The following is a 27,605-nucleotide window of genomic DNA, read 5'->3' as shown; positions in this document are numbered from 1 at the left end:
GTCCCTCTACTGCAGTGTCACACATGACGAATAAAAAGGAAAACAGCAGAACGTCTGTGTAGGGCCATGTTTTTACCTACAGTGTCACTTGGCTGAATGTGTATAAGGCTCTGTGGCATCACTCAAACGCAGCAAATTGTCACACTAGCTGTGTATCTCTAACAAAGTTGACGTATGTCCTCACCTCGGTGCCGGTTAAAACGATTTCGCCCCCGGGTGGGCTCGAACCACCAACCTTTCGGTTAACAGCCGAACGCGCTAGCCGATTGCGCCACGGAGGCCTTGACTTTAGCTCCCTTGTGCTCTGTATATCAACGCAATTCGTATACCTTCTGCAGGAATCTCGCAGAATGGTAGCATTTGCTTACGCCTCTTCACATGGATAACGTGCATGCACACTGTAGCGAGGCTCGTAAACGAATGACATCGCCAAGCATGACATTATACTACAAAATGCATACAAACCAATGTTCTGCCTATGCATTCAGAAAACCTCTGAGGCCAGTAGAATACTTGTCATAGGTTGTAGAACATCCCTTTCATTCAGTGTACTGCCATGTGTTAGATGCTGCTCGAGATAGCTCCGCTCCTTGCAGGAAGGTTTAAATAATGAATGCCTACTGTGAAGTTCGAACTCACGACCCTTGGTTTACGAGACCAGTGCTCTACCACTGAGCTAAGAAGGCGGCAGCTTAGCGTTTGTGAGCTATCCCCAAATTGTTACTTCATCATACTGAATCTTGCAGCCCTCGACCAGATATCGGATTTGGCACACAGCTGCTGCTGGGGGTGTCCACATTGCCGTTTTCCAAATCTCTTGAATGTTTCGCCCTTACGATCGACGACGAGCGTCGGCCCACCAAAAGTTAGCGGTCTGCACAATCCTGACCTAGTGCACAGCTTGTGGGATAGCGTGGCTCGACTGCGAAATGCGCCTTTCGGCTCCTCTCTCTGGCTACAGTGCGCTGTTGTCCACAGTGGCACTGGCGTTGCCCATGGGGCTTCATGTAAGGCGACTGCACGTCGCTCGGCCAACAGCGGCCTACTGCAGACCGACACTTAAGACACACCAAATACAAATCGACATCGAGAGACAGGCCCTGTCATATGGCACTCGCGACGTATATGCTGAAATTGAATGTAAAGAATACGTCTTTTGTAGCGGGCGTCCCTCTACTGCAGTGTCACACATGACGAATAAAAAGGAAAACAGCAGAACGTCTGTGTAGGGCCATGTTTTTACCTACAGTGTCACTTGGCTGAATGTGTATAAGGCTCTGTGGCATCACTCAAACGCAGCCAAATTGTCACACTAGCTGTGTATCTCTAACAAAGTTGACGTATGTCCTCACCTCGGTGCCGGTTAAAACGATTTCGCCCCCGGGTGGGCTCGAACCACCAACCTTTCGGTTAACAGCCGAACGCGCTAGCCGATTGCGCCACGGAGGCCTTGACTTTAGCTCCCTTGTGCTCAGTATATCAACGCAATTCGTATACCTTCTGCAGGAATCTCGCAGAATGGTAGCATTTGCTTACGCCTCTTCACATGGATAACGTGCATGCACACTGTAGCGAGGCTCGTAAACGAATGACATCGCCAAGCATGACATTATACTACAAAATGCATACAAACCAATGTTCTGCCTATGCATTCAGAAAACCTCTGAGGCCAGTAGAATACTTGTCATAGGTTGTAGAACATCCCTTTCATTCAGTGTACTGCCATGTGTTAGATGCTGCTCGAGATAGCTCCGCTCCTTGCAGGAAGGTTTAAATAATGAATGCCTTCTGTGAGGTTCGAACTCACGACCCCTGGTTTACGAGACCAGTGCTCTACCACTGAGCTAAGAAGGCGGCAGCTTAGCGTTTGTGAGCTATCCCCAAATTGTTACTTCATCATACTGAATCTTGCAGCCCTCGACCAGATATCGGATTTGGCACACAGCTGCTGCTGGGGTGTCCACATTGCCGTTTTTCCAAATCTCTTGAATGTTTCGCCCTTACGATCGACGACGAGCGTCGGCCCACCAAAAGTTAGCGGTCTGCACAATCCTGACCTAGTGCACAGCTTGTGGGATAGCGTGGCTCGACTGCGAAATGCGCCTTTCGGCTCCTCTCTCTGGCTACAGTGCGCTGTTGTCCACAGTGGCACTGGCGTTGCCCATGGGGGCTTCATGTAAGGCGACTGCACGTCGCTCGGCCAACAGCGGCCTACTGCAGACCGACACTTAAGACACACCAAATACAAATCGACATCGAGAGACAGGCCCTGTCATATGGCACTCGCGACGTATATGCTGAAATTGAATGTAAAGAATACGTCTTTTGTAGCGGGCGTCCCTCTACTGCAGTGTCACACATGACGAATAAAAAGGAAAACAGCAGAACGTCTGTGTAGGGCCATGTTTTTACCTACAGTGTCACTTGGCTGAATGTGTATAAGGCTCTGTGGCATCACTCAAACGCAGCCAAATTGTCACACTAGCTGTGTATCTCTAACAAAGTTGACGTATGTCCTCACCTCGGTGCCGGTTAAAACGATTTCGCCCCCCGGGTGGGCTCGAACCACCAACCTTTCGGTTAACAGCCGAACGCGCTAGCCGATTGCGCCACGGAGGCCTTGACTTTAGCTCCCTTGTGCTCTGTATATCAACGCAATTCGTATACCTTCTGCAGGAATCTCGCAGAATGGTAGCATTTGCTTACGCCTCTTCACATGGATAACGTGCATGCACACTGTAGCGAGGCTCGTAAACGAATGACATCGCCAAGCATGACATTATACTACAAAATGCATACAAACCAATGTTCTGCCTATGCATTCAGAAAACCTCTGAGGCCAGTAGAATACTTGTCATAGGTTGTAGAACATCCCTTTCATTCAGTGTACTGCCATGTGTTAGATGCTGCTCGAGATAGCTCCGCTCCTTGCAGGAAGGTTTAAATAATGAATGCCTACTGTGAAGTTCGAACTCACGACCCTTGGTTACGAGACCAGTGCTCTACCACTGAGCTAAGAAGGCGGCAGCTTAGCGTTTGTGAGCTATCCCCAAATTGTTACTTCATCATACTGAATCTTGCAGCCCTCGACCAGATATCGGATTTGGCACACAGCTGCTGCTGGGGGTGTCCACATTGCCGTTTTCCAAATCTCTTGAATGTTTCGCCCTTACGATCGACGACGAGCGTCGGCCCACCAAAAGTTAGCGGTCTGCACAATCCTGACCTAGTGCACAGCTTGTGGGATAGCGTGGCTCGACTGCGAAATGCGCCTTTCGGCTCCTCTCTCTGGCTACAGTGCGCTGTTGTCCACAGTGGCACTGGCGTTGCCCATGGGGCTTCATGTAAGGCGACTGCACGTCGCTCGGCCAACAGCGGCCTACTGCAGACCGACACTTAAGACACACCAAATACAAATCGACATCGAGAGACAGGCCCTGTCATATGGCACTCGCGACGTATATGCTGAAATTGAATGTAAAGAATACGTCTTTTGTAGCGGGCGTCCCTCTACTGCAGTGTCACACATGACGAATAAAAAGGAAAACAGCAGAACGTCTGTGTAGGGCCATGTTTTTACCTACAGTGTCACTTGGCTGAATGTGTATAAGGCTCTGTGGCATCACTCAAACGCAGCCAAATTGTCACACTAGCTGTGTATCTCTAACAAAGTTGACGTATGTCCTCACCTCGGTGCCGGTTAAAACGATTTCGCCCCCGGGTGGGCTCGAACCACCAACCTTTCGGTTAACAGCCGAACGCGCTAGCCGATTGCGCCACGGAGGCCTTGACTTTAGCTCCCTTGTGCTCTGTATATCAACGCAATTCGTATACCTTCTGCAGGAATCTCGCAGAATGGTAGCATTTGCTTACGCCTCTTCACATGGATAACGTGCATGCACACTGTAGCGAGGCTCGTAAACGAATGACATCGCCAAGCATGACATTATACTACAAAATGCATACAAACCAATGTTCTGCTATGCATTCAGAAAACCTCTGAGGCCAGTAGAATACTTGTCATAGGTTGTAGAACATCCCTTTCATTCAGTGTACTGCCATGTGTTAGATGCTGCTCGAGATAGCTCCGCTCCTTGCAGGAAGGTTTAAATAATGAATGCCTTCTGTGAGGTTCGAACTCACGACCCCTGGTTTACGAGACCAGTGCTCTACCACTGAGCTAAGAAGGCGGCAGCTTAGCGTTTGTGAGCTATCCCCAAATTGTTACTTCATCATACTGAATCTTGCAGCCCTCGACCAGATTATCGGATTTGGCACACAGCTGCTGCTGGGGGTGTCCACATTGCCGTTTTCAAATCTCTTGAATGTTTCGCCCTTACGATCGACGACGAGCGTCGGCCCACCAAAAGTTAGCGGTCTGCACAATCCTGACCTAGTGCACAGCTTGTGGGATAGCGTGGCTCGACTGCGAAATGCGCCTTTCGGCTCCTCTCTCTGGCTACAGTGCGCTGTTGTCCACAGTGGCACTGGCGTTGCCCATGGGGCTTCATGTAAGGCGACTGCACGTCGCTCGGCCAACAGCGGCCTACTGCAGACCGACACTTAAGACACACCAAATACAAATCGACATCGAGAGACAGGCCCTGTCATATGGCACTCGCGACGTATATGCTGAAATTGAATGTAAAGAATACGTCTTTTGTAGCGGGCGTCCCTCTACTGCAGTGTCACACATGACGAATAAAAGGAAAACAGCAGAACGTCTGTGTAGGGCCATGTTTTTACCTACAGTGTCACTTGGCTGAATGTGTATAAGGCTCTGTGGCATCACTCAAACGCAGCCAAATTGTCACACTAGCTGTGTATCTCTAACAAGTTGACGTATGTCCTCACCTCGGTGCCGGTTAAAACGATTTTCGCCCCCGGGTGGGCTCGAACCACCAACCTTTCGGTTAACAGCCGAACGCGCTAGCCGATTGCGCCACGGAGGCCTTGACTTTAGCTCCCTTGTGCTCTGTATATCAACGCAATTCGTATACCTTCTGCAGGAATCTCGCAGAATGGTAGCATTTGCTTACGCCTCTTCACATGGATAACGTGCATGCACACTGTAGCGAGGCTCGTAAACGAATGACATCGCCAAGCATGACATTATACTACAAAATGCATACAAACCAATGTTCTGCCTATGCATTCAGAAAACCTCTGAGGCCAGTAGAATACTTGTCATAGGTTGTAGAACATCCCTTTCATTCAGTGTACTGCCATGTGTTAGATGCTGCTCGAGATAGCTCCGCTCCTTGCAGGAAGGTTTAAATAATGAATGCCTACTGTGAAGTTCGAACTCACGACCCTTGGTTTACGAGACCAGTGCTCTACCACTGAGCTAAGAAGGCGGCAGCTTAGCGTTTGTGAGCTATCCCCAAATTGTTACTTCATCATACTGAATCTTGCAGCCCTCGACCAGATATCGGATTTGGCACACAGCTGCTGCTGGGGTGTCCACATTGCCGTTTTCCAAATCTCTTGAATGTTTCGCCCTTACGATCGACGACGAGCGTCGGCCCACCAAAAGTTAGCGGTCTGCACAATCCTGACCTAGTGCACAGCTTGTGGATAGCGTGGCTCGACTGCGAAATGCGCCTTTCGGCTCCTCTCTCTGGCTACAGTGCGCTGTTGTCCACAGTGGCACTGGCGTTGCCCATGGGGCTTCATGTAAGGCGACTGCACGTCGCTCGGCCAACAGCGGCCTACTGCAGACCGACACTTAAGACACACCAAATACAAATCGACATCGAGAGACAGGCCCTGTCATATGGCACTCGCGACGTATATGCTGAAATTGAATGTAAAGAATACGTCTTTTGTAGCGGGCGTCCCTCTACTGCAGTGTCACACATGACGAATAAAAAGGAAAACAGCAGAACGTCTGTGTAGGGCCATGTTTTTACCTACAGTGTCACTTGGCTGAATGTGTATAAGGCTCTGTGGCATCACTCAAACGCAGCCAAATTGTCACACTAGCTGTGTATCTCTAACAAAGTTGACGTATGTCCTCACCTCGGGTGCCGGTTAAAACGATTTCGCCCCCGGGTGGGCTCGAACCACCAACCTTTCGGTTAACAGCCGAACGCGCTAGCCGATTGCGCCACGGAGGCCTTGACTTTAGCTCCCTTGTGCTCTGTATATCAACGCAATTCGTATACCTTCTGCAGGAATCTCGCAGAATGGTAGCATTTGCTTACGCCTCTTCACATGGATAACGTGCATGCACACTGTAGCGAGGCTCGTAAACGAATGACATCGCCAAGCATGACATTATACTACAAAATGCATACAAACCAATGTTCTGCCTATGCATTCAGAAAACCTCTGAGGCCAGTAGAATACTTGTCATAGGTTGTAGAACATCCCTTTCATTCAGTGTACTGCCATGTGTTAGATGCTGCTCGAGATAGCTCCGCTCCTTGCAGGAAGGTTTAAATAATGAATGCCTTCTGTGAGGTTCGAACTCACGACCCCTGGTTTACGAGACCAGTGCTCTACCACTGAGCTAAGAAGGCGGCAGCTTAGCGTTTGTGAGCTATCCCCAAATTGTTACTTCATCATACTGAATCTTGCAGCCCTCGACCAGATATCGGATTTGGCACACAGCTGCTGCTGGGGGTGTCCACATTGCCGTTTCCAAATCTCTTGAATGTTTCGCCCTTACGATCGACGACGAGCGTCGGCCCACCAAAAGTTAGCGGTCTGCACAATCCTGACCTAGTGCACAGCTTGTGGGATAGCGTGGCTCGACTGCGAAATGCGCCTTTCGGCTCCTCTCTCTGGCTACAGTGCGCTGTTGTCCACAGTGGCACTGGCGTTGCCCATGGGGCTTCATGTAAGGCGACTGCACGTCGCTCGGCCAACAGCGGCCTACTGCAGACCGACACTTAAGACACACCAAATACAAATCGACATCGAGAGACAGGCCCTGTCATATGGCACTCGCGACGTATATGCTGAAATTGAATGTAAAGAATACGTCTTTTGTAGCGGGCGTCCCTCTACTGCAGTGTCACACACGAATAAAAAGGAAAACAGCAGAACGTCTGTGTAGGGCCATGTTTTTACCTACAGTGTCACTTGGCTGAATGTGTATAAGGCTCTGTGGCATCACTCAAACGCAGCCAAATTGTCACACTAGCTGTGTATCTCTAACAAAGTTGACGTATGTCCTCACCTCGGTGCCGGTTAAAACGATTTCGCCCCCGGGTGGGCTCGAACCACCAACCTTTCGGTTAACAGCCGAACGCGCTAGCCGATTGCGCCACGGAGGCCTTGACTTTAGCTCCCTTGTGCTCTGTATATCAACGCAATTCGTATACCTTCTGCAGGAATCTCGCAGAATGGTAGCATTTGCTTACGCCTCTTCACATGGATAACGTGCATGCACACTGTAGCGAGGCTCGTAAACGAATGACATCGCCAAGCATGACATTATACTACAAAATGCATACAAACCAATGTTCTGCCTATGCATTCAGAAAACCTCTGAGGCCAGTAGAATACTTGTCATAGGTTGTAGAACATCCCTTTCATTCAGTGTACTGCCATGTGTTAGATGCTGCTCGAGATAGCTCCGCTCCTTGCAGGAAGGTTTAAATAATGAATGCCTTCTGTGAGGTTCGAACTCACGACCCCTGGTTTACGAGACCAGTGCTCTACCACTGAGCTAAGAAGGCGGCAGCTTAGCGTTTGTGAGCTATCCCCAAATTGTTACTTCATCATACTGAATCTTGCAGCCCTCGACCAGATATCGGATTTGGCACACAGCTGCTGCTGGGGGTGTCCACATTGCCGTTTTCCAAATCTCTTGAATGTTTCGCCCTTACGATCGACGACGAGCGTCGGCCCACCAAAAGTTAGCGGTCTGCACAATCCTGACCTAGTGCACAGCTTGTGGGATAGCGTGGCTCGACTGCGAAATGCGCCTTTCGGCTCCTCTCTCTGGCTACAGTGCGCTGTTGTCCACAGTGGCACTGGCGTTGCCCCATGGGGCTTCATGTAAGGCGACTGCACGTCGCTCGGCCAACAGCGGCCTACTGCAGACCGACACTTAAGACACACCAAATACAAATCGACATCGAGAGACAGGCCCTGTCATATGGCACTCGCGACGTATATGCTGAAATTGAATGTAAAGAATACGTCTTTTGTAGCGGGCGTCCCTCTACTGCAGTGTCACACATGACGAATAAAAAGGAAAACAGCAGAACGTCTGTGTAGGGCCATGTTTTTACCTACAGTGTCACTTGGCTGAATGTGTATAAGGCTCTGTGGCATCACTCAAACGCAGCCAAATTGTCACACTAGCTGTGTATCTCTAACAAAGTTGACGTATGTCCTCACCTCGGTGCCGGTTAAAACGATTTCGCCCCCGGGTGGGCTCGAACCACCAACCTTTCGGTTAACAGCCGAACGCGCTAGCCGATTGCGCCACGGAGGCCTTGACTTTAGCTCCCTTGTGCTCTGTATATCAACGCAATTCGTATACCTTCTGCAGGAATCTCGCAGAATGGTAGCATTTGCTTACGCCTCTTCACATGGATAACGTGCATGCACACTGTAGCGAGGCTCGTAAACGAATGACATCGCCAAGCATGACATTATACTACAAAATGCATACAAACCAATGTTCTGCCTATGCATTCAGAAAACCTCTGAGGCCAGTAGAATACTTGTCATAGGTTGTAGAACATCCCTTTCATTCAGTGTACTGCCATGTGTTAGATGCTGCTCGAGATAGCTCCGCTCCTTGCAGGAAGGTTTAAATAATGAATGCCTTCTGTGAGGTTCGAACTCACGACCCCTGGTTTACGAGACCAGTGCTCTACCACTGAGCTAAGAAGGCGGCAGCTTAGCGTTTGTGAGCTATCCCCAAATTGTTACTTCATCATACTGAATCTTGCAGCCCCTCGACCAGATATCGGATTTGGCACACAGCTGCTGCTGGGGGTGTCCACATTGCCGTTTTCCAAATCTCTTGAATGTTTCGCCCTTACGATCGACGACGAGCGTCGGCCCACCAAAAGTTAGCGGTCTGCACAATCCTGACCTAGTGCACAGCTTGTGGGATAGCGTGGCTCGACTGCGAAATGCGCCTTTCGGCTCCTCTCTCTGGCTACAGTGCGCTGTTGTCCACAGTGGCACTGGCGTTGCCCATGGGGCTTCATGTAAGGCGACTGCACGTCGCTCGGCCAACAGCGGCCTACTGCAGACCGACACTTAAGACACACCAAATACAAATCGACATCGAGAGACAGGCCCTGTCATATGGCACTCGCGACGTATATGCTGAAATTGAATGTAAAGAATACGTCTTTTGTAGCGGGCGTCCCTCTACTGCAGTGTCACACATGACGAATAAAAAGGAAAACAGCAGAACGTCTGTGTAGGGCCATGTTTTTACCTACAGTGTCACTTGGCTGAATGTGTATAAGGCTCTGTGGCATCACTCAAACGCAGCCAAATTGTCACACTAGCTGTGTATCTCTAACAAAGTTGACGTATGTCCTCACCTCGGTGCCGGTTAAAACGATTTCGCCCCCGGGTGGGCTCGAACCACCAACCTTTCGGTTAACAGCCGAACGCGCTAGCCGATTGCGCCACGGAGGCCTTGACTTTAGCTCCCTTGTGCTCTGTATATCAACGCAATTCGTATACCTTCTGCAGGAATCTCGCAGAATGGTAGCATTTGCTTACGCCTCTTCACATGGATAACGTGCATGCACACTGTAGCGAGGCTCGTAAACGAATGACATCGCCAAGCATGACATTATACTACAAAATGCATACAAACCAATGTTCTGCCTATGCATTCAGAAAACCTCTGAGGCCAGTAGAATACTTGTCATAGGTTGTAGAACATCCCTTTCATTCAGTGTACTGCCATGTGTTAGATGCTGCTCGAGATAGCTCCGCTCCTTGCAGGAAGGTTTAAATAATGAATGCCTACTGTGAAGTTCGAACTCACGACCCTTGGTTTACGAGACCAGTGCTCTACCACTGAGCTAAGAAGGCGGCAGCTTAGCGTTTGTGAGCTATCCCCAAATTGTTACTTCATCATACTGAATCTTGCAGCCCTCGACCAGATATCGGATTTGGCACACAGCTGCTGCTGGGGGTGTCCACATTGCCGTTTTCCAAATCTCTTGAATGTTTCGCCCTTACGATCGACGACGAGCGTCGGCCCACCAAAAGTTAGCGGTCTGCACAATCCTGACCTAGTGCACAGCTTGTGGGATAGCGTGGCTCGACTGCGAAATGCGCCTTTCGGCTCCTCTCTCTGGCTACAGTGCGCTGTTGTCCACAGTGGCACTGGCGTTGCCCATGGGGCTTCATGTAAGGCGACTGCACGTCGCTCGGCCAACAGCGGCCTACTGCAGACCGACACTTAAGACACACCAAATACAAATCGACATCGAGAGACAGGCCCTGTCATATGGCACTCGCGACGTATATGCTGAAATTGAATGTAAAGAATACGTCTTTTGTAGCGGGCGTCCCTCTACTGCAGTGTCACACATGACGAATAAAAAGGAAAACAGCAGAACGTCTGTGTAGGGCCATGTTTTTACCTACAGTGTCACTTGGCTGAATGTGTATAAGGCTCTGTGGCATCACTCAAACGCAGCCAAATTGTCACACTAGCTGTGTATCTCTAACAAAGTTGACGTATGTCCTCACCTCGGTGCCGGTTAAAACGATTTCGCCCCCGGGTGGGCTCGAACCACCAACCTTTCGGTTAACAGCCGAACGCGCTAGCCGATTGCGCCACGGAGGCCTTGACTTTAGCTCCCTTGTGCTCTGTATATCAACGCAATTCGTATACCTTCTGCAGGAATCTCGCAGAATGGTAGCATTTGCTTACGCCTCTTCACATGGATAACGTGCATGCACACTGTAGCGAGGCTCGTAAACGAATGACATCGCCAAGCATGACATTATACTACAAAATGCATACAAACCAATGTTCTGCCTATGCATTCAGAAAACCTCTGAGGCCAGTAGAATACTTGTCATAGGTTGTAGAACATCCCTTTCATTCAGTGTACTGCCATGTGTTAGATGCTGCTCGAGATAGCTCCGCTCCTTGCAGGAAGGTTTAAATAATGAATGCCTTCTGTGAGGTTCGAACTCACGACCCCTGGTTTACGAGACCAGTGCTCTACCACTGAGCTAAGAAGGCGGCAGCTTAGCGTTTGTGAGCTATCCCCAAATTGTTACTTCATCATACTGAATCTTGCAGCCCTCGACCAGATATCGGATTTGGCACACAGCTGCTGCTGGGGGTGTCCACATTGCCGTTTTCCAAATCTCTTGAATGTTTCGCCCTTACGATCGACGACGAGCGTCGGCCCACCAAAAGTTAGCGGTCTGCACAATCCTGACCTAGTGCACAGCTTGTGGGATAGCGTGGCTCGACTGCGAAATGCGCCTTTCGGCTCCTCTCTCTGGCTACAGTGCGCTGTTGTCCACAGTGGCACTGGCGTTGCCCATGGGGCTTCATGTAAGGCGACTGCACGTCGCTCGGCCAACAGCGGCCTACTGCAGACCGACACTTAAGACACACCAAATACAAATCGACATCGAGAGACAGGCCCTGTCATATGGCACTCGCGACGTATATGCTGAAATTGAATGTAAAGAATACGTCTTTTGTAGCGGGCGTCCCTCTACTGCAGTGTCACACATGACGAATAAAAAGGAAAACAGCAGAACGTCTGTGTAGGGCCATGTTTTTACCTACAGTGTCACTTGGCTGAATGTGTATAAGGCTCTGTGGCATCACTCAAACGCAGCCAAATTGTCACACTAGCTGTGTATCTCTAACAAAGTTGACGTATGTCCTCACCTCGGTGCCGGTTAAAACGATTTCGCCCCCGGGTGGGCTCGAACCACCAACCTTTCGGTTAACAGCCGAACGCGCTAGCCGATTGCGCCACGGAGGCCTTGACTTTAGCTCCCTTGTGCTCTGTATATCAACGCAATTCGTATACCTTCTGCAGGAATCTCGCAGAATGGTAGCATTTGCTTACGCCTCTTCACATGGATAACGTGCATGCACACTGTAGCGAGGCTCGTAAACGAATGACATCGCCAAGCATGACATTATACTACAAAATGCATACAAACCAATGTTCTGCCTATGCATTCAGAAAACCTCTGAGGCCAGTAGAATACTTGTCATAGGTTGTAGAACATCCCTTTCATTCAGTGTACTGCCATGTGTTAGATGCTGCTCGAGATAGCTCCGCTCCTTGCAGGAAGGTTTAAATAATGAATGCCTACTGTGAAGTTCGAACTCACGACCCTTGGTTTACGAGACCAGTGCTCTACCACTGAGCTAAGAAGGCGGCAGCTTAGCGTTTGTGAGCTATCCCCAAATTGTTACTTCATCATACTGAATCTTGCAGCCCTCGACCAGATATCGGATTTGGCACACAGCTGCTGCTGGGGGTGTCCACATTGCCGTTTTCCAAATCTCTTGAATGTTTCGCCCTTACGATCGACGACGAGCGTCGGCCCACCAAAAGTTAGCGGTCTGCACAATCCTGACCTAGTGCACAGCTTGTGGGATAGCGTGGCTCGACTGCGAAATGCGCCTTTCGGCTCCTCTCTCTGGCTACAGTGCGCTGTTGTCCACAGTGGCACTGGCGTTGCCCATGGGGCTTCATGTAAGGCGACTGCACGTCGCTCGGCCAACAGCGGCCTACTGCAGACCGACACTTAAGACACACCAAATACAAATCGACATCGAGAGACAGGCCCTGTCATATGGCACTCGCGACGTATATGCTGAAATTGAATGTAAAGAATACGTCTTTTGTAGCGGGCGTCCCTCTACTGCAGTGTCACACATGACGAATAAAAAGGAAAACAGCAGAACGTCTGTGTAGGGCCATGTTTTTACCTACAGTGTCACTTGGCTGAATGTGTATAAGGCTCTGTGGCATCACTCAAACGCAGCCAAATTGTCACACTAGCTGTGTATCTCTAACAAAGTTGACGTATGTCCTCACCTCGGTGCCGGTTAAAACGATTTCGCCCCCGGGTGGGCTCGAACCACCAACCTTTCGGTTAACAGCCGAACGCGCTAGCCGATTGCGCCACGGAGGCCTTGACTTTAGCTCCCTTGTGCTCTGTATATCAACGCAATTCGTATACCTTCTGCAGGAATCTCGCAGAATGGTAGCATTTGCTTACGCCTCTTCACATGGATAACGTGCATGCACACTGTAGCGAGGCTCGTAAACGAATGACATCGCCAAGCATGACATTATACTACAAAATGCATACAAACCAATGTTCTGCCTATGCATTCAGAAAACCTCTGAGGCCAGTAGAATACTTGTCATAGGTTGTAGAACATCCCTTTCATTCAGTGTACTGCCATGTGTTAGATGCTGCTCGAGATAGCTCCGCTCCTTGCAGGAAGGTTTAAATAATGAATGCCTTCTGTGAGGTTCGAACTCACGACCCCTGGTTTACGAGACCAGTGCTCTACCACTGAGCTAAGAAGGCGGCAGCTTAGCGTTTGTGAGCTATCCCCAAATTGTTACTTCATCATACTGAATCTTGCAGCCCTCGACCAGATATCGGATTTGGCACACAGCTGCTGCTGGGGGTGTCCACATTGCCGTTTTCCAAATCTCTTGAATGTTTCGCCCTTACGATCGACGACGAGCGTCGGCCCACCAAAAGTTAGCGGTCTGCACAATCCTGACCTAGTGCACAGCTTGTGGGATAGCGTGGCTCGACTGCGAAATGCGCCTTTCGGCTCCTCTCTCTGGCTACAGTGCGCTGTTGTCCACAGTGGCACTGGCGTTGCCCATGGGGCTTCATGTAAGGCGACTGCACGTCGCTCGGCCAACAGCGGCCTACTGCAGACCGACACTTAAGACACACCAAATACAAATCGACATCGAGAGACAGGCCCTGTCATATGGCACTCGCGACGTATATGCTGAAATTGAATGTAAAGAATACGTCTTTTGTAGCGGGCGTCCCTCTACTGCAGTGTCACACATGACGAATAAAAAGGAAAACAGCAGAACGTCTGTGTAGGGCCATGTTTTTACCTACAGTGTCACTTGGCTGAATGTGTATAAGGCTCTGTGGCATCACTCAAACGCAGCCAAATTGTCACACTAGCTGTGTATCTCTAACAAAGTTGACGTATGTCCTCACCTCGGTGCCGGTTAAAACGATTTCGCCCCCGGGTGGGCTCGAACCACCAACCTTTCGGTTAACAGCCGAACGCGCTAGCCGATTGCGCCACGGAGGCCTTGACTTTAGCTCCCTTGTGCTCTGTATATCAACGCAATTCGTATACCTTCTGCAGGAATCTCGCAGAATGGTAGCATTTGCTTACGCCTCTTCACATGGATAACGTGCATGCACACTGTAGCGAGGCTCGTAAACGAATGACATCGCCAAGCATGACATTATACTACAAAATGCATACAAACCAATGTTCTGCCTATGCATTCAGAAAACCTCTGAGGCCAGTAGAATACTTGTCATAGGTTGTAGAACATCCCTTTCATTCAGTGTACTGCCATGTGTTAGATGCTGCTCGAGATAGCTCCGCTCCTTGCAGGAAGGTTTAAATAATGAATGCCTTCTGTGAGGTTCGAACTCACGACCCCTGGTTTACGAGACCAGTGCTCTACCACTGAGCTAAGAAGGCGGCAGCTTAGCGTTTGTGAGCTATCCCCAAATTGTTACTTCATCATACTGAATCTTGCAGCCCTCGACCAGATATCGGATTTGGCACACAGCTGCTGCTGGGGGTGTCCACATTGCCGTTTTCCAAATCTCTTGAATGTTTCGCCCTTACGATCGACGACGAGCGTCGGCCCACCAAAAGTTAGCGGTCTGCACAATCCTGACCTAGTGCACAGCTTGTGGGATAGCGTGGCTCGACTGCGAAATGCGCCTTTCGGCTCCTCTCTCTGGCTACAGTGCGCTGTTGTCCACAGTGGCACTGGCGTTGCCCATGGGGCTTCATGTAAGGCGACTGCACGTCGCTCGGCCAACAGCGGCCTACTGCAGACCGACACTTAAGACACACCAAATACAAATCGACATCGAGAGACAGGCCCTGTCATATGGCACTCGCGACGTATATGCTGAAATTGAATGTAAAGAATACGTCTTTTGTAGCGGGCGTCCCTCTACTGCAGTGTCACACATGACGAATAAAAAGGAAAACAGCAGAACGTCTGTGTAGGGCCATGTTTTTACCTACAGTGTCACTTGGCTGAATGTGTATAAGGCTCTGTGGCATCACTCAAACGCAGCCAAATTGTCACACTAGCTGTGTATCTCTAACAAAGTTGACGTATGTCCTCACCTCGGTGCCGGTTAAAACGATTTCGCCCCCGGGTGGGCTCGAACCACCAACCTTTCGGTTAACAGCCGAACGCGCTAGCCGATTGCGCCACGGAGGCCTTGACTTTAGCTCCCTTGTGCTCTGTATATCAACGCAATTCGTATACCTTCTGCAGGAATCTCGCAGAATGGTAGCATTTGCTTACGCCTCTTCACATGGATAACGTGCATGCACACTGTAGCGAGGCTCGTAAACGAATGACATCGCCAAGCATGACATTATACTACAAAATGCATACAAACCAATGTTCTGCCTATGCATTCAGAAAACCTCTGAGGCCAGTAGAATACTTGTCATAGGTTGTAGAACATCCCTTTCATTCAGTGTACTGCCATGTGTTAGATGCTGCTCGAGATAGCTCCGCTCCTTGCAGGAAGGTTTAAATAATGAATGCCTACTGTGAAGTTCGAACTCACGACCCTTGGTTTACGAGACCAGTGCTCTACCACTGAGCTAAGAAGGCGGCAGCTTAGCGTTTGTGAGCTATCCCCAAATTGTTACTTCATCATACTGAATCTTGCAGCCCTCGACCAGATATCGGATTTGGCACACAGCTGCTGCTGGGGGTGTCCACATTGCCGTTTTCCAAATCTCTTGAATGTTTCGCCCTTACGATCGACGACGAGCGTCGGCCCACCAAAAGTTAGCGGTCTGCACAATCCTGACCTAGTGCACAGCTTGTGGGATAGCGTGGCTCGACTGCGAAATGCGCCTTTCGGCTCCTCTCTCTGGCTACAGTGCGCTGTTGTCCACAGTGGCACTGGCGTTGCCCATGGGGCTTCATGTAAGGCGACTGCACGTCGCTCGGCCAACAGCGGCCTACTGCAGACCGACACTTAAGACACACCAAATACAAATCGACATCGAGAGACAGGCCCTGTCATATGGCACTCGCGACGTATATGCTGAAATTGAATGTAAAGAATACGTCTTTTGTAGCGGGCGTCCCTCTACTGCAGTGTCACACATGACGAATAAAAAGGAAAACAGCAGAACGTCTGTGTAGGGCCATGTTTTTACCTACAGTGTCACTTGGCTGAATGTGTATAAGGCTCTGTGGCATCACTCAAACGCAGCCAAATTGTCACACTAGCTGTGTATCTCTAACAAAGTTGACGTATGTCCTCACCTCGGTGCCGGTTAAAACGATTTCGCCCCCGGGTGGGCTCGAACCACCAACCTTTCGGTTAACAGCCGAACGCGCTAGCCGATTGCGCCACGGAGGCCTTGACTTTAGCTCCCTTGTGCTCTGTATATCAACGCAATTCGTATACCTTCTGCAGGAATCTCGCAGAATGGTAGCATTTGCTTACGCCTCTTCACATGGATAACGTGCATGCACACTGTAGCGAGGCTCGTAAACGAATGACATCGCCAAGCATGACATTATACTACAAAATGCATACAAACCAATGTTCTGCCTATGCATTCAGAAAACCTCTGAGGCCAGTAGAATACTTGTCATAGGTTGTAGAACATCCCTTTCATTCAGTGTACTGCCATGTGTTAGATGCTGCTCGAGATAGCTCCGCTCCTTGCAGGAAGGTTTAAATAATGAATGCCTTCTGTGAGGTTCGAACTCACGACCCCTGGTTTACGAGACCAGTGCTCTACCACTGAGCTAAGAAGGCGGCAGCTTAGCGTTTGTGAGCTATCCCCAAATTGTTACTTCATCATACTGAATCTTGCAGCCCTCGACCAGATATCGGATTTGGCACACAGCTGCTGCTGGGGGTGTCCACATTGCCGTTTTCCAAATCTCTTGAATGTTTCGCCCTTACGATCGACGACGAGCGTCGGCCCACCAAAAGTTAGCGGTCTGCACAATCCTGACCTAGTGCACAGCTTGTGGGATAGCGTGGCTCGACTGCGAAATGCGCCTTTCGGCTCCTCTCTCTGGCTACAGTGCGCTGTTGTCCACAGTGGCACTGGCGTTGCCCATGGGGCTTCATGTAAGGCGACTGCACGTCGCTCGGCCAACAGCGGCCTACTGCAGACCGACACTTAAGACACACCAAATACAAATCGACATCGAGAGACAGGCCCTGTCATATGGCACTCGCGACGTATATGCTGAAATTGAATGTAAAGAATACGTCTTTTGTAGCGGGCGTCCCTCTACTGCAGTGTCACACATGACGAATAAAAAGGAAAACAGCAGAACGTCTGTGTAGGGCCATGTTTTTACCTACAGTGTCACTTGGCTGAATGTGTATAAGGCTCTGTGGCATCACTCAAACGCAGCCAAATTGTCACACTAGCTGTGTATCTCTAACAAAGTTGACGTATGTCCTCACCTCGGTGCCGGTTAAAACGATTTCGCCCCCGGGTGGGCTCGAACCACCAACCTTTCGGTTAACAGCCGAACGCGCTAGCCGATTGCGCCACGGAGGCCTTGACTTTAGCTCCCTTGTGCTCTGTATATCAACGCAATTCGTATACCTTCTGCAGGAATCTCGCAGAATGGTAGCATTTGCTTACGCCTCTTCACATGGATAACGTGCATGCACACTGTAGCGAGGCTCGTAAACGAATGACATCGCCAAGCATGACATTATACTACAAAATGCATACAAACCAATGTTCTGCCTATGCATTCAGAAAACCTCTGAGGCCAGTAGAATACTTGTCATAGGTTGTAGAACATCCCTTTCATTCAGTGTACTGCCATGTGTTAGATGCTGCTCGAGATAGCTCCGCTCCTTGCAGGAAGGTTTAAATAATGAATGCCTTCTGTGAGGTTCGAACTCACGACCCCTGGTTTACGAGACCAGTGCTCTACCACTGAGCTAAGAAGGCGGCAGCTTAGCGTTTGTGAGCTATCCCCAAATTGTTACTTCATCATACTGAATCTTGCAGCCCTCGACCAGATATCGGATTTGGCACACAGCTGCTGCTGGGGGTGTCCACATTGCCGTTTTCCAAATCTCTTGAATGTTTCGCCCTTACGATCGACGACGAGCGTCGGCCCACCAAAAGTTAGCGGTCTGCACAATCCTGACCTAGTGCACAGCTTGTGGGATAGCGTGGCTCGACTGCGAAATGCGCCTTTCGGCTCCTCTCTCTGGCTACAGTGCGCTGTTGTCCACAGTGGCACTGGCGTTGCCCATGGGGCTTCATGTAAGGCGACTGCACGTCGCTCGGCCAACAGCGGCCTACTGCAGACCGACACTTAAGACACACCAAATACAAATCGACATCGAGAGACAGGCCCTGTCATATGGCACTCGCGACGTATATGCTGAAATTGAATGTAAAGAATACGTCTTTTGTAGCGGGCGTCCCTCTACTGCAGTGTCACACATGACGAATAAAAAGGAAAACAGCAGAACGTCTGTGTAGGGCCATGTTTTTACCTACAGTGTCACTTGGCTGAATGTGTATAAGGCTCTGTGGCATCACTCAAACGCAGCCAAATTGTCACACTAGCTGTGTATCTCTAACAAAGTTGACGTATGTCCTCACCTCGGTGCCGGTTAAAACGATTTCGCCCCCGGGTGGGCTCGAACCACCAACCTTTCGGTTAACAGCCGAACGCGCTAGCCGATTGCGCCACGGAGGCCTTGACTTTAGCTCCCTTGTGCTCTGTATATCAACGCAATTCGTATACCTTCTGCAGGAATCTCGCAGAATGGTAGCATTTGCTTACGCCTCTTCACATGGATAACGTGCATGCACACTGTAGCGAGGCTCGTAAACGAATGACATCGCCAAGCATGACATTATACTACAAAATGCATACAAACCAATGTTCTGCCTATGCATTCAGAAAACCTCTGAGGCCAGTAGAATACTTGTCATAGGTTGTAGAACATCCCTTTCATTCAGTGTACTGCCATGTGTTAGATGCTGCTCGAGATAGCTCCGCTCCTTGCAGGAAGGTTTAAATAATGAATGCCTACTGTGAAGTTCGAACTCACGACCCTTGGTTTACGAGACCAGTGCTCTACCACTGAGCTAAGAAGGCGGCAGCTTAGCGTTTGTGAGCTATCCCCAAATTGTTACTTCATCATACTGAATCTTGCAGCCCTCGACCAGATATCGGATTTGGCACACAGCTGCTGCTGGGGGTGTCCACATTGCCGTTTTCCAAATCTCTTGAATGTTTCGCCCTTACGATCGACGACGAGCGTCGGCCCACCAAAAGTTAGCGGTCTGCACAATCCTGACCTAGTGCACAGCTTGTGGGATAGCGTGGCTCGACTGCGAAATGCGCCTTTCGGCTCCTCTCTCTGGCTACAGTGCGCTGTTGTCCACAGTGGCACTGGCGTTGCCCATGGGGCTTCATGTAAGGCGACTGCACGTCGCTCGGCCAACAGCGGCCTACTGCAGACCGACACTTAAGACACACCAAATACAAATCGACATCGAGAGACAGGCCCTGTCATATGGCACTCGCGACGTATATGCTGAAATTGAATGTAAAGAATACGTCTTTTGTAGCGGGCGTCCCTCTACTGCAGTGTCACACATGACGAATAAAAAGGAAAACAGCAGAACGTCTGTGTAGGGCCATGTTTTTACCTACAGTGTCACTTGGCTGAATGTGTATAAGGCTCTGTGGCATCACTCAAACGCAGCCAAATTGTCACACTAGCTGTGTATCTCTAACAAAGTTGACGTATGTCCTCACCTCGGTGCCGGTTAAAACGATTTCGCCCCCGGGTGGGCTCGAACCACCAACCTTTCGGTTAACAGCCGAACGCGCTAGCCGATTGCGCCACGGAGGCCTTGACTTTAGCTCCCTTGTGCTCTGTATATCAACGCAATTCGTATACCTTCTGCAGGAATCTCGCAGAATGGTAGCATTTGCTTACGCCTCTTCACATGGATAACGTGCATGCACACTGTAGCGAGGCTCGTAAACGAATGACATCGCCAAGCATGACATTATACTACAAAATGCATACAAACCAATGTTCTGCCTATGCATTCAGAAAACCTCTGAGGCCAGTAGAATACTTGTCATAGGTTGTAGAACATCCCTTTCATTCAGTGTACTGCCATGTGTTAGATGCTGCTCGAGATAGCTCCGCTCCTTGCAGGAAGGTTTAAATAATGAATGCCTACTGTGAAGTTCGAACTCACGACCCTTGGTTTACGAGACCAGTGCTCTACCACTGAGCTAAGAAGGCGGCAGCTTAGCGTTTGTGAGCTATCCCCAAATTGTTACTTCATCATACTGAATCTTGCAGCCCTCGACCAGATATCGGATTTGGCACACAGCTGCTGCTGGGGGTGTCCACATTGCCGTTTTCCAAATCTCTTGAATGTTTCGCCCTTACGATCGACGACGAGCGTCGGCCCACCAAAAGTTAGCGGTCTGCACAATCCTGACCTAGTGCACAGCTTGTGGGATAGCGTGGCTCGACTGCGAAATGCGCCTTTCGGCTCCTCTCTCTGGCTACAGTGCGCTGTTGTCCACAGTGGCACTGGCGTTGCCCATGGGGCTTCATGTAAGGCGACTGCACGTCGCTCGGCCAACAGCGGCCTACTGCAGACCGACACTTAAGACACACCAAATACAAATCGACATCGAGAGACAGGCCCTGTCATATGGCACTCGCGACGTATATGCTGAAATTGAATGTAAAGAATACGTCTTTTGTAGCGGGCGTCCCTCTACTGCAGTGTCACACATGACGAATAAAAAGGAAAACAGCAGAACGTCTGTGTAGGGCCATGTTTTTACCTACAGTGTCACTTGGCTGAATGTGTATAAGGCTCTGTGGCATCACTCAAACGCAGCCAAATTGTCACACTAGCTGTGTATCTCTAACAAAGTTGACGTATGTCCTCACCTCGGTGCCGGTTAAAACGATTTCGCCCCCGGGTGGGCTCGAACCACCAACCTTTCGGTTAACAGCCGAACGCGCTAGCCGATTGCGCCACGGAGGCCTTGACTTTAGCTCCCTTGTGCTCTGTATATCAACGCAATTCGTATACCTTCTGCAGGAATCTCGCAGAATGGTAGCATTTGCTTACGCCTCTTCACATGGATAACGTGCATGCACACTGTAGCGAGGCTCGTAAACGAATGACATCGCCAAGCATGACATTATACTACAAAATGCATACAAACCAATGTTCTGCCTATGCATTCAGAAAACCTCTGAGGCCAGTAGAATACTTGTCATAGGTTGTAGAACATCCCTTTCATTCAGTGTACTGCCATGTGTTAGATGCTGCTCGAGATAGCTCCGCTCCTTGCAGGAAGGTTTAAATAATGAATGCCTACTGTGAAGTTCGAACTCACGACCCTTGGTTTACGAGACCAGTGCTCTACCACTGAGCTAAGAAGGCGGCAGCTTAGCGTTTGTGAGCTATCCCCAAATTGTTACTTCATCATACTGAATCTTGCAGCCCTCGACCAGATATCGGATTTGGCACACAGCTGCTGCTGGGGGTGTCCACATTGCCGTTTTCCAAATCTCTTGAATGTTTCGCCCTTACGATCGACGACGAGCGTCGGCCCACCAAAAGTTAGCGGTCTGCACAATCCTGACCTAGTGCACAGCTTGTGGGATAGCGTGGCTCGACTGCGAAATGCGCCTTTCGGCTCCTCTCTCTGGCTACAGTGCGCTGTTGTCCACAGTGGCACTGGCGTTGCCCATGGGGCTTCATGTAAGGCGACTGCACGTCGCTCGGCCAACAGCGGCCTACTGCAGACCGACACTTAAGACACACCAAATACAAATCGACATCGAGAGACAGGCCCTGTCATATGGCACTCGCGACGTATATGCTGAAATTGAATGTAAAGAATACGTCTTTTGTAGCGGGCGTCCCTCTACTGCAGTGTCACACATGACGAATAAAAAGGAAAACAGCAGAACGTCTGTGTAGGGCCATGTTTTTACCTACAGTGTCACTTGGCTGAAAGTGTATAAGGCTCTGTGGCATCACTCAAACGCAGCCAAATTGTCACACTAGCTGTGTATCTCTAACAAAGTTGACGTATGTCCTCACCTCGGTGCCGGTTAAAACGATTTCGCCCCCGGGTGGGCTCGAACCACCAACCTTTCGGTTAACAGCCGAACGCGCTAGCCGATTGCGCCACGGAGGCCTTGACTTTAGCTCCCTTGTGCTCTGTATATCAACGCAATTCGTATACCTTCTGCAGGAATCTCGCAGAATGGTAGCATTTGCTTACGCCTCTTCACATGGATAACGTGCATGCACACTGTAGCGAGGCTCGTAAACGAATGACATCGCCAAGCATGACATTATACTACAAAATGCATACAAACCAATGTTCTGCCTATGCATTCAGAAAACCTCTGAGGCCAGTAGAATACTTGTCATAGGTTGTAGAACATCCCTTTCATTCAGTGTACTGCCATGTGTTAGATGCTGCTCGAGATAGCTCCGCTCCTTGCAGGAAGGTTTAAATAATGAATGCCTTCTGTGAGGTTCGAACTCACGACCCCTGGTTTACGAGACCAGTGCTCTACCACTGAGCTAAGAAGGCGGCAGCTTAGCGTTTGTGAGCTATCCCCAAATTGTTACTTCATCATACTGAATCTTGCAGCCCTCGACCAGATATCGGATTTGGCACACAGCTGCTGCTGGGGGTGTCCACATTGCCGTTTTCCAAATCTCTTGAATGTTTCGCCCTTACGATCGACGACGAGCGTCGGCCCACCAAAAGTTAGCGGTCTGCACAATCCTGACCTAGTGCACAGCTTGTGGGATAGCGTGGCTCGACTGCGAAATGCGCCTTTCGGCTCCTCTCTCTGGCTACAGTGCGCTGTTGTCCACAGTGGCACTGGCGTTGCCCATGGGGCTTCATGTAAGGCGACTGCACGTCGCTCGGCCAACAGCGGCCTACTGCAGACCGACACTTAAGACACACCAAATACAAATCGACATCGAGAGACAGGCCCTGTCATATGGCACTCGCGACGTATATGCTGAAATTGAATGTAAAGAATACGTCTTTTGTAGCGGGCGTCCCTCTACTGCAGTGTCACACATGACGAATAAAAAGGAAAACAGCAGAACGTCTGTGTAGGGCCATGTTTTTACCTACAGTGTCACTTGGCTGAATGTGTATAAGGCTCTGTGGCATCACTCAAACGCAGCCAAATTGTCACACTAGCTGTGTATCTCTAACAAAGTTGACGTATGTCCTCACCTCGGTGCCGGTTAAAACGATTTCGCCCCCGGGTGGGCTCGAACCACCAACCTTTCGGTTAACAGCCGAACGCGCTAGCCGATTGCGCCACGGAGGCCTTGACTTTAGCTCCCTTGTGCTCTGTATATCAACGCAATTCGTATACCTTCTGCAGGAATCTCGCAGAATGGTAGCATTTGCTTACGCCTCTTCACATGGATAACGTGCATGCACACTGTAGCGAGGCTCGTAAACGAATGACATCGCCAAGCATGACATTATACTACAAAATGCATACAAACCAATGTTCTGCCTATGCATTCAGAAAACCTCTGAGGCCAGTAGAATACTTGTCATAGGTTGTAGAACATCCCTTTCATTCAGTGTACTGCCATGTGTTAGATGCCGCTCCAGATAGCTCCGCTCCTTGCAGGAAGGTTTAAAAAATGAATGCCTTCTGTGAGGTTCGAACTCACGACCCCTGGTTTACGAGACCAGTGCTCTACCACTGAGCTAAGAAGGCGGCAGCTTAGCGTTTGTGAGCTATCCCCAAATTGTTACTTCATCATACTGAATCTTGCAGCCCTCGACCAGATATCGGATTTGGCACACAGCTGCTGCTGGGGGTGTCCACATTGCCGTTTTCCAAATCTCTTGAATGTTTCGCCCTTACGATCGACGACGAGCGTCGGCCCACCAAAAGTTAGCGGTCTGCACAATCCTGACCTAGTGCACAGCTTGTGGGATAGCGTGGCTCGACTGCGAAATGCGCCTTTCGGCTCCTCTCTCTGGCTACAGTGCGCTGTTGTCCACAGTGGCACTGGCGTTGCCCATGGGGCTTCATGTAAGGCGACTGCACGTCGCTCGGCCAACAGCGGCCTACTGCAGACCGACACTTAAGACACACCAAATACAAATCGACATCGAGAGACAGGCCCTGTCATATGGCACTCGCGACGTATATGCTGAAATTGAATGTAAAGAATACGTCTTTTGTAGCGGGCGTCCCTCTACTGCAGTGTCACACATGACGAATAAAAAGGAAAACAGCAGAACGTCTGTGTAGGGCCATGTTTTTACCTACAGTGTCACTTGGCTGAATGTGTATAAGGCTCTGTGGCATCACTCAAACGCAGCCAAATTGTCACACTAGCTGTGTATCTCTAACAAAGTTGACGTATGTCCTCACCTCGGTGCCGGTTAAAACGATTTCGCCCCCGGGTGGGCTCGAACCACCAACCTTTCGGTTAACAGCCGAACGCGCTAGCCGATTGCGCCACGGAGGCCTTGACTTTAGCTCCCTTGTGCTCTGTATATCAACGCAATTCGTATACCTTCTGCAGGAATCTCGCAGAATGGTAGCATTTGCTTACGCCTCTTCACATGGATAACGTGCATGCACACTGTAGCGAGGCTCGTAAACGAATGACATCGCCAAGCATGACATTATACTACAAAATGCATACAAACCAATGTTCTGCCTATGCATTCAGAAAACCTCTGAGGCCAGTAGAATACTTGTCATAGGTTGTAGAACATCCCTTTCATTCAGTGTACTGCCATGTGTTAGATGCTGCTCGAGATAGCTCCGCTCCTTGCAGGAAGGTTTAAATAATGAATGCCTTCTGTGAGGTTCGAACTCACGACCCCTGGTTTACGAGACCAGTGCTCTACCACTGAGCTAAGAAGGCGGCAGCTTAGCGTTTGTGAGCTATCCCCAAATTGTTACTTCATCATACTGAATCTTGCAGCCCTCGACCAGATATCGGATTTGGCACACAGCTGCTGCTGGGGGTGTCCACATTGCCGTTTTCCAAATCTCTTGAATGTTTCGCCCTTACGATCGACGACGAGCGTCGGCCCACCAAAAGTTAGCGGTCTGCACAATCCTGACCTAGTGCACAGCTTGTGGGATAGCGTGGCTCGACTGCGAAATGCGCCTTTCGGCTCCTCTCTCTGGCTACAGTGCGCTGTTGTCCACAGTGGCACTGGCGTTGCCCATGGGGCTTCATGTAAGGCGACTGCACGTCGCTCGGCCAACAGCGGCCTACTGCAGACCGACACTTAAGACACACCAAATACAAATCGACATCGAGAGACAGGCCCTGTCATATGGCACTCGCGACGTATATGCTGAAATTGAATGTAAAGAATACGTCTTTTGTAGCGGGCGTCCCTCTACTGCAGTGTCACACATGACGAATAAAAAGGAAAACAGCAGAACGTCTGTGTAGGGCCATGTTTTTACCTACAGTGTCACTTGGCTGAATGTGTATAAGGCTCTGTGGCATCACTCAAACGCAGCCAAATTGTCACACTAGCTGTGTATCTCTAACAAAGTTGACGTATGTCCTCACCTCGGTGCCGGTTAAAACGATTTCGCCCCCGGGTGGGCTCGAACCACCAACCTTTCGGTTAACAGCCGAACGCGCTAGCCGATTGCGCCACGGAGGCCTTGACTTTAGCTCCCTTGTGCTCTGTATATCAACGCAATTCGTATACCTTCTGCAGGAATCTCGCAGAATGGTAGCATTTGCTTACGCCTCTTCACATGGATAACGTGCATGCACACTGTAGCGAGGCTCGTAAACGAATGACATCGCCAAGCATGACATTATACTACAAAATGCGTACAAACCAATGTTCTGCCTATGCATTCAGAAAACCTCTGAGGCCAGTAGAATACTTGTCATAGGTTGTAGAACATCCCTTTCATTCAGTGTACTGCCATGTGTTAGATGCTGCTCGAGATAGCTCCGCTCCTTGCAGGAAGGTTTAAATAATGAATGCCTTCTGTGAGGTTCGAACTCACGACCCCTGGTTTACGAGACCAGTGCTCTACCACTGAGCTAAGAAGGCGGCAGCTTAGCGTTTGTGAGCTATCCCCAAATTGTTACTTCATCATACTGAATCTTGCAGCCCTCGACCAGATATCGGATTTGGCACACAGCTGCTGCTGGGGGTGTCCACATTGCCGTTTTCCAAATCTCTTGAATGTTTCGCCCTTACGATCGACGACGAGCGTCGGCCCACCAAAAGTTAGCGGTCTGCACAATCCTGACCTAGTGCACAGCTTGTGGGATAGCGTGGCTCGACTGCGAAATGCGCCTTTCGGCTCCTCTCTCTGGCTACAGTGCGCTGTTGTCCACAGTGGCACTGGCGTTGCCCATGGGGCTTCATGTAAGGCGACTGCACGTCGCTCGGCCAACAGCGGCCTACTGCAGACCGACACTTAAGACACACCAAATACAAATCGACATCGAGAGACAGGCCCTGTCATATGGCACTCGCGACGTATATGCTGAAATTGAATGTAAAGAATACGTCTTTTGTAGCGGGCGTCCCTCTACTGCAGTGTCACACATGACGAATAAAAAGGAAAACAGCAGAACGTCTGTGTAGGGCCATGTTTTTACCTACAGTGTCACTTGGCTGAATGTGTATAAGGCTCTGTGGCATCACTCAAACGCAGCCAAATTGTCACACTAGCTGTGTATCTCTAACAAAGTTGACGTATGTCCTCACCTCGGTGCCGGTTAAAACGATTTCGCCCCCGGGTGGGCTCGAACCACCAACCTTTCGGTTAACAGCCGAACGCGCTAGCCGATTGCGCCACGGAGGCCTTGACTTTAGCTCCCTTGTGCTCTGTATATCAACGCAATTCGTATACCTTCTGCAGGAATCTCGCAGAATGGTAGCATTTGCTTACGCCTCTTCACATGGATAACGTGCATGCACACTGTAGCGAGGCTCGTAAACGAATGACATCGCCAAGCATGACATTATACTACAAAATGCATACAAACCAATGTTCTGCCTATGCATTCAGAAAACCTCTGAGGCCAGTAGAATACTTGTCATAGGTTGTAGAACATCCCTTTCATTCAGTGTACTGCCATGTGTTAGATGCCGCTCCAGATAGCTCCGCTCCTTGCAGGAAGGTTTAAAAAATGAATGCCTTCTGTGAGGTTCGAACTCACGACCCCTGGTTTACGAGACCAGTGCTCTACCACTGAGCTAAGAAGGCGGCAGCTTAGCGTTTGTGAGCTATCCCCAAATTGTTACTTCATCATACTGAATCTTGCA

At 49.8% G+C, this 27,605-nt stretch overlaps 48 non-coding genes across 48 annotated transcripts; all 48 read right to left on the bottom strand.

Annotated features, from left to right (window-relative positions):
* Positions 1-207: 207 nt before the first annotated feature.
* Trnan-guu lies at positions 208-281 on the bottom strand. Its single transcript has one exon. It is a non-coding gene; the product is annotated as a tRNA-Asn (tRNA).
* A 333-nt stretch (positions 282-614) lies between these two features.
* Trnat-cgu lies at positions 615-686 on the bottom strand. Its single transcript has one exon. It is a non-coding gene; the product is annotated as a tRNA-Thr (tRNA).
* Positions 687-1,375: 689 nt separating this feature from the next.
* On the bottom strand, positions 1,376-1,449 carry Trnan-guu. Its single transcript has one exon. It is a non-coding gene; the product is annotated as a tRNA-Asn (tRNA).
* A 333-nt stretch (positions 1,450-1,782) lies between these two features.
* On the bottom strand, positions 1,783-1,854 carry Trnat-cgu. The gene has a single exon. It is a non-coding gene; the product is annotated as a tRNA-Thr (tRNA).
* A 690-nt stretch (positions 1,855-2,544) lies between these two features.
* On the bottom strand, positions 2,545-2,619 carry Trnan-guu. The gene has a single exon. It is a non-coding gene; the product is annotated as a tRNA-Asn (tRNA).
* Positions 2,620-2,952: 333 nt separating this feature from the next.
* Positions 2,953-3,023, bottom strand: Trnat-cgu. The gene has a single exon. It is a non-coding gene; the product is annotated as a tRNA-Thr (tRNA).
* Positions 3,024-3,712: 689 nt separating this feature from the next.
* Trnan-guu lies at positions 3,713-3,786 on the bottom strand. Its single transcript has one exon. It is a non-coding gene; the product is annotated as a tRNA-Asn (tRNA).
* Positions 3,787-4,118: 332 nt separating this feature from the next.
* Trnat-cgu lies at positions 4,119-4,190 on the bottom strand. Its single transcript has one exon. It is a non-coding gene; the product is annotated as a tRNA-Thr (tRNA).
* A 688-nt stretch (positions 4,191-4,878) lies between these two features.
* Trnan-guu lies at positions 4,879-4,952 on the bottom strand. The gene has a single exon. It is a non-coding gene; the product is annotated as a tRNA-Asn (tRNA).
* A 333-nt stretch (positions 4,953-5,285) lies between these two features.
* On the bottom strand, positions 5,286-5,357 carry Trnat-cgu. Its single transcript has one exon. It is a non-coding gene; the product is annotated as a tRNA-Thr (tRNA).
* Positions 5,358-6,045: 688 nt separating this feature from the next.
* Positions 6,046-6,119, bottom strand: Trnan-guu. The gene has a single exon. It is a non-coding gene; the product is annotated as a tRNA-Asn (tRNA).
* A 333-nt stretch (positions 6,120-6,452) lies between these two features.
* Positions 6,453-6,524, bottom strand: Trnat-cgu. The gene has a single exon. It is a non-coding gene; the product is annotated as a tRNA-Thr (tRNA).
* A 685-nt stretch (positions 6,525-7,209) lies between these two features.
* Trnan-guu lies at positions 7,210-7,283 on the bottom strand. The gene has a single exon. It is a non-coding gene; the product is annotated as a tRNA-Asn (tRNA).
* A 333-nt stretch (positions 7,284-7,616) lies between these two features.
* Trnat-cgu lies at positions 7,617-7,688 on the bottom strand. The gene has a single exon. It is a non-coding gene; the product is annotated as a tRNA-Thr (tRNA).
* Positions 7,689-8,378: 690 nt separating this feature from the next.
* Positions 8,379-8,452, bottom strand: Trnan-guu. The gene has a single exon. It is a non-coding gene; the product is annotated as a tRNA-Asn (tRNA).
* Positions 8,453-8,785: 333 nt separating this feature from the next.
* Positions 8,786-8,857, bottom strand: Trnat-cgu. Its single transcript has one exon. It is a non-coding gene; the product is annotated as a tRNA-Thr (tRNA).
* A 690-nt stretch (positions 8,858-9,547) lies between these two features.
* Trnan-guu lies at positions 9,548-9,621 on the bottom strand. Its single transcript has one exon. It is a non-coding gene; the product is annotated as a tRNA-Asn (tRNA).
* A 333-nt stretch (positions 9,622-9,954) lies between these two features.
* Trnat-cgu lies at positions 9,955-10,026 on the bottom strand. Its single transcript has one exon. It is a non-coding gene; the product is annotated as a tRNA-Thr (tRNA).
* A 689-nt stretch (positions 10,027-10,715) lies between these two features.
* Positions 10,716-10,789, bottom strand: Trnan-guu. The gene has a single exon. It is a non-coding gene; the product is annotated as a tRNA-Asn (tRNA).
* Positions 10,790-11,122: 333 nt separating this feature from the next.
* Positions 11,123-11,194, bottom strand: Trnat-cgu. Its single transcript has one exon. It is a non-coding gene; the product is annotated as a tRNA-Thr (tRNA).
* A 689-nt stretch (positions 11,195-11,883) lies between these two features.
* On the bottom strand, positions 11,884-11,957 carry Trnan-guu. The gene has a single exon. It is a non-coding gene; the product is annotated as a tRNA-Asn (tRNA).
* Positions 11,958-12,290: 333 nt separating this feature from the next.
* Trnat-cgu lies at positions 12,291-12,362 on the bottom strand. Its single transcript has one exon. It is a non-coding gene; the product is annotated as a tRNA-Thr (tRNA).
* A 689-nt stretch (positions 12,363-13,051) lies between these two features.
* Trnan-guu lies at positions 13,052-13,125 on the bottom strand. Its single transcript has one exon. It is a non-coding gene; the product is annotated as a tRNA-Asn (tRNA).
* A 333-nt stretch (positions 13,126-13,458) lies between these two features.
* Trnat-cgu lies at positions 13,459-13,530 on the bottom strand. The gene has a single exon. It is a non-coding gene; the product is annotated as a tRNA-Thr (tRNA).
* Positions 13,531-14,219: 689 nt separating this feature from the next.
* Positions 14,220-14,293, bottom strand: Trnan-guu. The gene has a single exon. It is a non-coding gene; the product is annotated as a tRNA-Asn (tRNA).
* A 333-nt stretch (positions 14,294-14,626) lies between these two features.
* On the bottom strand, positions 14,627-14,698 carry Trnat-cgu. Its single transcript has one exon. It is a non-coding gene; the product is annotated as a tRNA-Thr (tRNA).
* Positions 14,699-15,387: 689 nt separating this feature from the next.
* Trnan-guu lies at positions 15,388-15,461 on the bottom strand. The gene has a single exon. It is a non-coding gene; the product is annotated as a tRNA-Asn (tRNA).
* Positions 15,462-15,794: 333 nt separating this feature from the next.
* Positions 15,795-15,866, bottom strand: Trnat-cgu. Its single transcript has one exon. It is a non-coding gene; the product is annotated as a tRNA-Thr (tRNA).
* Positions 15,867-16,555: 689 nt separating this feature from the next.
* Positions 16,556-16,629, bottom strand: Trnan-guu. The gene has a single exon. It is a non-coding gene; the product is annotated as a tRNA-Asn (tRNA).
* A 333-nt stretch (positions 16,630-16,962) lies between these two features.
* Trnat-cgu lies at positions 16,963-17,034 on the bottom strand. Its single transcript has one exon. It is a non-coding gene; the product is annotated as a tRNA-Thr (tRNA).
* A 689-nt stretch (positions 17,035-17,723) lies between these two features.
* On the bottom strand, positions 17,724-17,797 carry Trnan-guu. The gene has a single exon. It is a non-coding gene; the product is annotated as a tRNA-Asn (tRNA).
* Positions 17,798-18,130: 333 nt separating this feature from the next.
* On the bottom strand, positions 18,131-18,202 carry Trnat-cgu. The gene has a single exon. It is a non-coding gene; the product is annotated as a tRNA-Thr (tRNA).
* Positions 18,203-18,891: 689 nt separating this feature from the next.
* Trnan-guu lies at positions 18,892-18,965 on the bottom strand. Its single transcript has one exon. It is a non-coding gene; the product is annotated as a tRNA-Asn (tRNA).
* Positions 18,966-19,298: 333 nt separating this feature from the next.
* Positions 19,299-19,370, bottom strand: Trnat-cgu. The gene has a single exon. It is a non-coding gene; the product is annotated as a tRNA-Thr (tRNA).
* A 689-nt stretch (positions 19,371-20,059) lies between these two features.
* Positions 20,060-20,133, bottom strand: Trnan-guu. The gene has a single exon. It is a non-coding gene; the product is annotated as a tRNA-Asn (tRNA).
* A 333-nt stretch (positions 20,134-20,466) lies between these two features.
* Trnat-cgu lies at positions 20,467-20,538 on the bottom strand. Its single transcript has one exon. It is a non-coding gene; the product is annotated as a tRNA-Thr (tRNA).
* A 689-nt stretch (positions 20,539-21,227) lies between these two features.
* Positions 21,228-21,301, bottom strand: Trnan-guu. The gene has a single exon. It is a non-coding gene; the product is annotated as a tRNA-Asn (tRNA).
* A 333-nt stretch (positions 21,302-21,634) lies between these two features.
* On the bottom strand, positions 21,635-21,706 carry Trnat-cgu. Its single transcript has one exon. It is a non-coding gene; the product is annotated as a tRNA-Thr (tRNA).
* Positions 21,707-22,395: 689 nt separating this feature from the next.
* Positions 22,396-22,469, bottom strand: Trnan-guu. The gene has a single exon. It is a non-coding gene; the product is annotated as a tRNA-Asn (tRNA).
* A 333-nt stretch (positions 22,470-22,802) lies between these two features.
* On the bottom strand, positions 22,803-22,874 carry Trnat-cgu. The gene has a single exon. It is a non-coding gene; the product is annotated as a tRNA-Thr (tRNA).
* A 689-nt stretch (positions 22,875-23,563) lies between these two features.
* Trnan-guu lies at positions 23,564-23,637 on the bottom strand. The gene has a single exon. It is a non-coding gene; the product is annotated as a tRNA-Asn (tRNA).
* A 333-nt stretch (positions 23,638-23,970) lies between these two features.
* Positions 23,971-24,042, bottom strand: Trnat-cgu. The gene has a single exon. It is a non-coding gene; the product is annotated as a tRNA-Thr (tRNA).
* A 689-nt stretch (positions 24,043-24,731) lies between these two features.
* On the bottom strand, positions 24,732-24,805 carry Trnan-guu. The gene has a single exon. It is a non-coding gene; the product is annotated as a tRNA-Asn (tRNA).
* Positions 24,806-25,138: 333 nt separating this feature from the next.
* Trnat-cgu lies at positions 25,139-25,210 on the bottom strand. Its single transcript has one exon. It is a non-coding gene; the product is annotated as a tRNA-Thr (tRNA).
* Positions 25,211-25,899: 689 nt separating this feature from the next.
* Positions 25,900-25,973, bottom strand: Trnan-guu. Its single transcript has one exon. It is a non-coding gene; the product is annotated as a tRNA-Asn (tRNA).
* A 333-nt stretch (positions 25,974-26,306) lies between these two features.
* On the bottom strand, positions 26,307-26,378 carry Trnat-cgu. Its single transcript has one exon. It is a non-coding gene; the product is annotated as a tRNA-Thr (tRNA).
* Positions 26,379-27,067: 689 nt separating this feature from the next.
* Positions 27,068-27,141, bottom strand: Trnan-guu. The gene has a single exon. It is a non-coding gene; the product is annotated as a tRNA-Asn (tRNA).
* Positions 27,142-27,474: 333 nt separating this feature from the next.
* Positions 27,475-27,546, bottom strand: Trnat-cgu. Its single transcript has one exon. It is a non-coding gene; the product is annotated as a tRNA-Thr (tRNA).
* Positions 27,547-27,605: the final 59 nt, after the last annotated feature.

Source organism: Schistocerca piceifrons, chromosome 5 (assembly GCF_021461385.2).
Source record: "Schistocerca piceifrons isolate TAMUIC-IGC-003096 chromosome 5, iqSchPice1.1, whole genome shotgun sequence".
NCBI lineage: Eukaryota > Metazoa > Arthropoda > Insecta > Orthoptera > Acrididae > Schistocerca > Schistocerca piceifrons.
The sequence above is the reverse complement of the archived record's forward strand: the minus strand, read 5'-3'. Positions and strand labels throughout refer to the sequence as shown.